We start from the raw sequence: 10,326 nt of genomic DNA, 5'->3' as shown, positions 1-10,326 counted from the left end.
GAGTGAAAGGGGCAAAGATCAGCAAGAGGAGTGTGAGAAGGGGATCAGGTGGTTGAGAGAAACAGTGAGATTAGTGCAGTAAGGTATTGTGAGAAGATGACATTTTGAGGAGACTAGGGGGATAGAAGGCCCCGCCCAGAAATAAGTCGAGATGGGGAGGAGAAAGTTTAGCTTGTGACAGAAGAACTGAATGCAAGTGGGAAACAGCTGGTAAAGGACAGAGAGAGCATAATGACACCTGTAGCACTGACAGACACAAATATAAAACTTGTGCTTAAAGTCTAAGGAGGGAGCAGCATGACTAATGCTAAGGTCGAAGCAGTTTGCTGGGGCCCATTATTAGACAGCATGGTGGAGAAGTTAGAGAAAGAATGCCATCAGTGTGATGCTGGTGACAAATCTAAACTAACTCATAAATCACCTTTACTGCTTGTCAGAGTGCCAGTGATTCCTGAAAAGCTGGGGATGAACATAGTAAGCCTCCTAGATGTGTTCCTAGCTAATAACCTATATCTTTTGGTGTTGGTGGATGACTATTCTACATTTGACACATACTAGGAACTATCACTACAGCAACAGTCATTGACTTCCTGAAAGAAGAGTTTGTGAAGAAGGTCATTCCCATGACAATTGTCATTAATATAACGGATACAAGAGTATGGCTGACACCTTAGAACAGCATTGTATTATCCCCAAGCCAATGGATTAACACAAGACAAAATCAAATGATCATGGTTTGTATACAAACAATATTGATAGGAGGAAGAAAAGGGAAATCTGCTGTAGAAGAAACCATCTGGGCTCATCACGCTGGCCCAAATGTTGTTAGAGACAAATTTCCTTTCAAATGTGTTAGAGAAATGATGACAAGTTCAAAATCTTTTCCTGTATGGTTTAAAGGGAGGAAGGATGGGAGGCAGCTCTAGAGTAAATTAGGAGTTGAGTAAAACAAAACTGTGAGGTATTAGCGACATTTCAAAACAAGGTTTGATGATAAGAAGTGTGTCCCTGTAACAATTGTGTGTACTTGAAGAAACCTAGGTTGGGTTGGAAAGGAGAATCACAATTCTGGTGTATAAGGAAGACCGTGGCACAGAGGAGGAAAGCAGTAGTATTGGAAAATCAGAGAATTTATAGCATTTCTCAAGTGTATAAAGCCTCAAAACTAACTAGTCATAATGGGCATGGTGATAACAGTGATGGTGAGGTATGTGAGAGGAAGTCTGGGATGAATGATGAAAGACACATTGTAGATGAACAACTTTGTGTTGCAGTCAATTTCACTTCAACCTTGGGGTTATATTCTACATTTACTTTATTTTGTGTATCTGTGTAATATCCTTCTATAGTAAATATGGAATTTAAAATGGAAACTCAAAAAATCAAATACTGAAAATGAAACCTTAAAATCCATTAAAAAAAGTCTCCTCAATAATTAGTCCCCCAGATTAATTATGTGGTGAGGTAGGATTTTAAACTGTTAAAATGATGATCACCCTGCTTGTAAATATTCCCAAGAGTATGTATTCTCAAGAGTATCTAATTACTACTTTGAAAAGGTAGATGACTTTCTAACGGAATTTCTAAGGAAATAAAAAGAACAATGGATAATACAATACAAACTTTCACTCCAAAAGAGAATAGGCGAAATGATATTTCCACAAACATCAAACAGCTTACTTATTGAGACAGGGCTTACAGTGTTTTACAAGTTTTGAAACCATGTTAAAACCAAACTCCCCTCCCTGGCTAACGATCGAACAGGATTTCGTAAGCCCACTTATTCTGTCATTGAAAACAGTGAAAAAGATCCTAAACAAACATTCAACTACTATTATTATAAACACCACCTCTACCCTAAATTGTTGCTCAATACTCTTCAGAACAAAATAACACACTCAATACTGGCTTCAACATGGCACAATCAACAAAATAACATTCAGGGAAAACACTATTCTTTAAGGAATGGCTAGAAAACGGAAGAAACGCACAAGTTCATGGACTAATCCCATACTAGTCTCCACCTTAAAATCAGAACACAAAAGATACAGCCCTCAATACATTCCTAAAAATCCAAATGACTCTAATGAAGATTAAAGGCCCCTATGAAACAGATTTTCCCATTGCCATCCATAAACTCATAAAAGGTGTACACTGACACTGCAACACAAATTTACAAACTGCTGTTCTGAGACCACTCCATGGACTTTATCAAACTGAAAGACACATGGGGAAATATATATACTGAAAGACAGGCAATAAACAGAGACCAGATATAATCTAGAAAAATCTTACAAATATCAAAATATCGCCAGATCCCGCCCAAAGCGGATTCTGGCTAGCACACAATGCTCATTGGAAATCATCCAGACTACATTTAGTTGGCTATGCAAACACACACCTGTGCTAGAGCTGCAAAAACAGCAAGGTTGATCTAAAACACATGCTGCTAGAATGTCACTACACCAAATCAGTCTGAAAAGAACTCAGCCAATGTATAGTTAAAATACCGATTATAAATTAGACAGAAGACCTTACAACTATTACTACCGGAGATTTCCCGTATGACATCTACACCTCTTTGTGCAGAAATAATATTGCTGTACTAAATCTCATGATAAAATAGTTGTCAAATCTATACCTTTGGAGTGGAAAGACTTCAATCGGTTGTCTATTCACACATGCTGGGTGGGCATCGACAATTTATTAGAAGTGCTTATGACTCCTTAAATTCAAACAAACCTCAAATGCAATCTTATAGAACAAAATGGACAAGTCTGTCAACTCTGGTAAAACTCCATAGAACATCTAAATATTCTATTGACTAACAGAGTTTTTTATTGGTCCCAAAGTTATAATAAACCCATAAAAATGACAACCAGAAAAACCAAACAAACATGTGGTTCAGCTTCACCTTATCTTTTTTTTCCCTTGTCTGTCACCTTCGTACTACCTTACACATCTCCATTCCTCTTACTCTATGTTTCTTTAACTAGGATTACTTACAAACATTTTTTTTAAATTATTTTCTATTACTATAGTGACCAAGGCATAACAAAACATGTGCACTTTCTACACATTACAGGTTGAATACACATCAGCTTATGTGACATTTACAATAATTGCAAATATTACATGCATGAGTTATAGGTAAGAAGGTAGGATTGACACTAGTGCTTGACGCATTAGTGGGTGTTGGAAATGGCCCTTTTTGCAGGGTTATTCCCAAACTATTTGCCTTCTTCCTCCTAGTTCTTCAGGTCTGTTTTTGCTGGTTTATTGTCTCTGCGCACTTTACCACTGCCAATCAGTGCTTAAGTGCAAGTGCTCCCTAGGTAAATTGTACTGTTGATTGGTTTATCTATGATTGGCATATTTGATATACTGGTAAGTCCCTAGTAAAGTGCACTGGAGGTGCCTAGGGCCTATATATCTAATGCTACTAGTGGGCCTGCAGCATTGGTTGTGCCACCCACATTAGTAGCCCTGTAAACATGGCTCAGACCTGCCACTGCAGTGTCTGTGTGTGCAGTTTTAAACTGCCAATTCGACTTGCCAAGTTTACTCACTTGCCAGGCCTAAACCTTCCCTCTTACTACATGCCAGGCACCCCAAGGTAGGTCCTACGTAGCCCAATGGGCAGGGTGCAGTGCATGTTTAAGGTAGGACATACAGTAGTGCATTTTATATGTCCTAACAGTGAAATACTGCCAAATGTGGTTTTCACTGTACAAGGCCTAACTCTCTCATAGGTTAACATGGGGCTGCCTTTAAATATCCTTAAAGTGCAGATTCCCTTTGAGAGCAGGTACAAATGTGGAGTTTAGGGCCTCTGAACTCACAATTTAAAAATACATCTTTTAGTGAAGTTGGTTTTTAAATTGTCAGTTTGAAAATGCCACTTTTAGAAAGTAGGTATTTTCTTGCTTAAACCATTCTGTGACTCTGCCTGTTTGTGGATTGTCTGTCTCGGTCAGTTTGACAGTTGGGCTGTTTTGCACCTCTCTCTAGACAGTGACACAAAGGGGGCGGGGGTGTAGCCTGCATGTCCTGATAAGCCATCTGAGCTAGAGGGCAGGGAGGAGTGGTCATTCACACCTAAAAGGTCTGGGCCTGCCCTCACTCAATGCAGTCTCCGACCCCCTGGTGTGCATCTGGGGCCTGGCCTAGACAAGGAAGGATCTTGTAAACACTTGAGACTTTGCTTTGAAGTTTGTCAACTTCAAAGGCAGAATATGGTATAAGAAGAAGACCCAAAACCCCAGACTTTTAGAATCTTTCTGGAATCAAGAGGAACCTCTGCCCAGGAGAAGAGCTGAAGGAGGAGTACGGTCCCTTTGCTGTGTTGCTTTGCTGGACTGCAGTTGCTGCTTCTGCCTGGGAAGAGTGCAAAGGGTGAACTTTTCTTTGTGTCCTGCTTGGGAGAGTTCTCCAAGGGCTTGGAGTAGAGCTTGCCTCCTGTTGGAAGTCTCAGCAACACCAAAGACTTCAGTTTCCTCAACCTGTAGCTCTGGGAACTGTGTGTTTTGTGCTGTTCAAGAGGAGAAACCACTGCAACTCCGCCAACGACGCGCTGGCCTGCACCATGACCTGTTGATGCCGCATGGAGTCGCATTGCCCCGCTTTGCACCTCAACCCTGGTCTCACCGACGCACTCATCAGACGACTTCACCGAGCCGCTGCTCGCACCGTGACCTGTGGGCCCCGCACTCCGGCATCGCCTGCTCACACCGTAGTCTGGGCCTCCCCGACGAGGACGCTCCTACTGACACCGGCGCCGCTGCCTGCACCGTGGCCTGTGGACACCGCTCATGAGGAGCACAAAGCACCGCCCCGTACCGCAGCCCCGGTCCACCGAAGCCAGCACCATCGGCTCTAGTGTCATCATCAGGCATCCTTCCCTGCACCGTGGCCTTTGGACACCGCTTGTGAGGGTCACGAAGCACAGTCCCGCCCGCACCGCTGGCTTGGGCCTACCGACAACAGTGCTTCTGCAACGAAGACGACGCTGCCTGCACCGTGACCTGTGGACACCGCACGTTGCATTGCCCCGCTTCACTAACTAATTTATAGCAGGTATATGGTTGCAAATACTTATGTACGCTTGGCATGCATACAGTGCAAAAGTCAATCAATCCATCAATTAACTGGTAGCTTTTAATGCTCTGAACTATCCCTGTGTAGAAGTAGGTAGCTTTTTAATAGATCTCAGATGTCCCTGAGACGTAAAGAGACAGACAGTGATTCTGTGTATAATTTAAGCTGTGCTTTACAGTAAATTATGTCACTAAGCCAAGTATTACATTTAGGGGTAGGGCCCCACCCCCAGGGCATAGCAAGCTGTCGTCTCACGAGTGTAGTGCTAGTAAGAGGAACATGCTCACTTCTAAGGGCAAATGCCTAACTACTTCAAACAAACAGAGATTATGGTTGGTGTTATTGGGTATTCTGTCATTCCGAATATCTCCCTGGTAACATTTTGCCATAATTCCCTAATATATGGACAATTCCACACTAGATACCAAAAAGCCTACTTGTTCGGTTCTGCACCTTTAATATCTAACATCGGAGCTAAAACAGCTCCTCCTCAGGTTCAGTGAAGTGGACAAATTTAATGGAGGAACTTTAAATGTACAATGCACAGTATGCTGTTGGTTGAGAGTGCTTGTTTGTGAGAAGCCCCATACCCAATCTGAGACCCTTATACAGTCATCTAATGTAAGGTTTCATTTATCCCACAACATTGGTATTAAAATAGGGGCCTTAGACTGTATATAGTTCTACAGCAGTGTAATTAGGCCTTTGACGTTTTGGAATATCAGCAGCTGTGTCAATGTTCAAAATAAATAAGATTCTAGCAGAAATGTAAGGAAGGCAGCCCAGCAGCATTCTCTCATTCTATAGCACAGACATGTTATCAATGGGTTGGGTCTGCTGGGTTAACAATATCTTGCAAATGAATAAAGGGTCTCTCAGGAAAAAAGTCACCAAATATAACCCGGTTAAGTTTACGCAGTAACTCTATCAATTTCTCTTTGTATGTCGCATTATCCATGGGTGCTGGAACAGTGGCAACTCAGGTCAGTAGAAAATTGTGTCTAAAATCGCAATTGGAAAATTGCATGGGGAAAACATGTTTTAGGACCCCACCCTCACCCCCTTTTCTCAGCTCCTGCTTGATTAATCACCCCGAAACTTCCCAAGCAGCACCTGAAGTGAGTGGCAAACTAGGTTTGAAAATGTCGTGAAGATTTGTTAAACTGCACCAAACTTATGAGAAAAACAAAACAAGCTTTTTCCTGTGGAAACTAGGTCCTAACTATAAATACCTACCGGCGACTGCCAGTAGGTAATAGATTTACCTTCAGTAGAAAGGGTAGCCCCAAGCCATTGTGTGGTAAAGGCATTGTGTGGTAACAGCTGTTTCATTTTGGTGCAAAGGTAATATATCTCAAAATCCACTTGAGCCTTGGTTGTCTGCCAGGCCAAGCCACTGTAATCAGCAAGGATCTGAGTGTGCTGTATGGTAATATTGTCAAAGTAGTAGAGAAACTTTGGTAATACAACTAATTTCATCAGTGCTATCCTGCCTGCAAAGGACAGAGGCAGTGCCAACCAATGCTTCACCTGATTTTCAAGATGGCCTAACCACCACCCCATAGGTTCTCTTTAGTGACAGTATTAGGGTCTCCAGTTCAACCAGGTACCCAGATATTTAGTTGAATCTGTGCAGCACTCAAGAGATAGTTGAGGAGGCACGTTGGAGTTATAGAGGTAATGAGGGATTTAGAGCAGTGTATATTTAAGCCAAGTACCCAAACTTTATATATTTCATTTTTGTACTGGCTAAATGAATCTTAGGATTTCAAGTGTGAAGCACTATATCATCCATTGATAAGGATATCAAGAGCTTCTGGTTCAAGAAATTGAGCAGAGTTTGAGTGGTGTTGCCATAACCTACATGCAAGTGGTTCTAATGCTATAGCAAGAATATCAGAGATAACTTGTATCCCTGCCTGATGCAGCGGATTGACCAAACATTCAGAGTGCCCCATCAATAAGGATGTGCACAGTAGGATTAGTGTAGACCAATGGATTCCAATTAATTAAAGGATGAGGGACATCCATTCTCAGGAGTATTAGAAAGAGGAATTCCCACTCAGAATCCCCACTCAAGTGAATAAAACGTCTTCAGGGCATCTAGTAGTACTGCCGCTGCTTCCAGCTCCAGATCTAACTGGAATATCAATGCTTATAGTGTTCTCAAACTATGCAACACAGATCTCATAGAGACAAAGTCTGATTGATCAGGTAGTAGTAAATTAGGGATTAGTTGAGGAAGCCTATTAATTAGTATTTTGCCAGTATTTTGGCATCAGGCACATTGGTCTGTAGGATTCACAGAAATGTGCTACTGCATCTGGTTTAAGGAGTGTGATGATCAGAGCTTCCCTCATCGAGGTGGTGGAGAATGCGATTGGCATCGTCCTCTTCAAAAAGCTATAGTAAATGTACAGGCAAAAGCGTGGCATAATGTGTGGATCCTTGCACTATAGTTCCTTCCTTCTCCGTTCCTCCCTCTCACTTTCCACACCATGGAATCTTCCTTTCCTCTAACTGACATCCAAATATTCCAAGGCACATACCAAACTCGATTGTGTCGATGTTGGAAGATAGCTAATTAGAGCGGACTCTAATATACTTCACTTTATTGCATAAATTATTGTAACACTGGTGACAACCGTTTTTGGCTGTATGGGGCCAGCAACACCATCACCCCAACTAGTATTCCAGTAGGAAGCATAGAACTACACTTTACCTCTGAAGTAGGTAATATGCCAGAGTGAATTTCTTTGAAAATGAACAGGTGGGCACCTAATGTACAAATCGCCAATGTACTTTGCAGATTCTGTGATATTACAGCACTCTCCTCAATTGACAAATGTTGTGCCACCTCACTGTACCAGGCATGAATGATTAACGGGTTCGGTAGTTATCATAAGTATGGCAGCAAGCACTCATTCCAATGGTCATCTCATGTGTGACAGATTGGAAGCATATACCCCCTGCTTCACACGCACTCTTACCATTTTGTGCTGATACTGTGCTGTTTCAACGCGTGATTCTCTGTACTCCTTTGTGCTGCCCACTCCACACGTCACGAAGATCCAGGTTTAGACAATGATTCTGTTCACGTTGACTGTCAGCCATGCCTTGCTGGGGGTTGAATCTTTCTCCTCCTGAAGACAGAAACAGGACAATGTGCTCTTTGTCATTTCAGGAGTTGGTTACCTACGGCAGCCTTTCTTCAATATTACAAAAAAAAATGTAATCTATATTATATGGTTGAGCCACACCTCTGTCTAGAATCTAAGTAGACAATAAATTCCTCCCTTGGTCACTAAACTCTGCCTTTTCTCCAAATGCATACTCTTCAGTGCAAAACAACTTTAAGTTCAAAGTTATTGTTGGCACCATATCCTAGTATGGCTGCAGCCTCCTCAATTTTTGAATGAAGCAGGAGAACCAAATCTTCCATGGAAACAGTGGAAAGAGTTGTTTAAATCTTATCTCATAAAGATTGGTAGTGAAAAATTCACACCACTGCGCAAACACATTCAACTTCACAATTTGGGTGTAGAAGGCTGGAAAATCTATGATAACATTTCATAAACTTTAGAAGAAGATGAAAATGACTGATGTTTCCTTGGATGTGTACCACGTTTCATTTAACAGACTTGAACAACACTTTGGAAAGAACAATAAATATTGTACTTGAAAGACATCCATTTTTTTTAAAGGACTCAAGGAAAAAAAAAGAAAGTCAATGCATGCATTGCTGCTCTATGAGGTCTTTCTAATACTTGTGTTTTTGGCCCACTAGTGGATTCCCTCATACGGACCAGTTGGTTAGGTGCACCAACAATTGCAGAACACAGGAAAATTTACTGCCAAATAATCCTGACCTAAAACAAGCAATTGACATTGCAACAAATGTGGAACACACAGCAGACGGCATCAGGGAAATTAAAGTATGTGCAAAAATATCTCCTGAAGTTAATATAGGGAGTATACAGAAAATTAACAGGCAAGTGAACTAGAGGAACCAGATAGTAAACCAGGGGGGTGCAATGAGGGCCCTATTCCTTTAGATGGTACGATGAGAATCAGTTTTAAAGAGAGGAACATGACTGGAAAAGTCTATGTAAGAACAACAAAAAAAGGGTTCAACTTACTCGGATGGCATCATCAAAAAGAACTGAGGGTTAAACGTGACCCAACTATACAGATCTTCTTCTTTTGGAAGATCCATCAGTATGTAGTAATGATGTTGGTAATTACTTTTCTGATATATTTTCTAATGAGCTAGGGTTGCTAAAAGAAATTACCAGCATTGCATAAAATTAAAATCCAAGGCTAAACCAGATTCCCACAAAGACCCATTTCTCATCTAATTCAAGCCCCTTAGTAAAAAGAAATCAGAGAGGTTACGTAAATTAGGAGTCATAGAGCATATTGAAAGTTTGCAATGGTTGTAGTAATATGCACCAAGTCTTCAGGGAAGGACATCAGACTGTGTAGACTTATGGAATTTGAACGTGAATTTATTGGTTGGTAGTGATCCCCTTCCCCATATTCACAAGGTTTTTACCTTAATTAAAGATGCCAGATGTTTCAGTGAATTAGACCCCTCCTCTGCCTATCAAAGCAAAACACAAACGCGGTGGGATAGCGGAATGCGGAACCAATCAAACATTCACCCCCAGTCACAGATCTGGGTTTAATCCATCCATTATTTTGCTCACCATGCCACCCCAGTTTGAACCCAGCCATATGCAAATCAGTCTTGACTCTGTTCCTCATGGGAACAGTCCAGCCCGAACTGCCAGGCCAGGTTCTCCCTGGACCAGAAACAAGCATCCTGGGACCGGTTTCGGGGTTTCACCCCTCATCAGCCAGGCTAGCTTGAATCCAGTGGCACAGTGAGCCCGGGACCCACGTCTGGGCATACCCGGCGCACTTAGGGCGGCAAAAGCAAAGCAAAACACAAACGCTGTGGGATAGCGTAACTGGATGGACGGAATGCGGAACCAATCAAACATTCACCCCCAGTCACAGATCTGGGTTTAATTCATCCATTATTTTGCTCACCATGCCATCCCAGTTTGAACCCAGCCATATGCAAATCAGTCTTGACTCTGTTCCTCATGGGAACAGTCCAGCCCGAACTGCCAGGCCAGGTTCTCTCTGGACCGGAAACAAGCATCCTGGGACCGGTTTCGGGGTTTCACCCCTCATCAGCCAGGCTAGCTTGAATCCAGTGGC

This window comes from Pleurodeles waltl, chromosome 7 (genome assembly GCF_031143425.1).
Source record: "Pleurodeles waltl isolate 20211129_DDA chromosome 7, aPleWal1.hap1.20221129, whole genome shotgun sequence".
NCBI classification, from domain to species: domain Eukaryota; kingdom Metazoa; phylum Chordata; class Amphibia; order Caudata; family Salamandridae; genus Pleurodeles; species Pleurodeles waltl.
The sequence above is the reverse complement of the archived record's forward strand: the minus strand, read 5'-3'. Positions refer to the sequence as shown.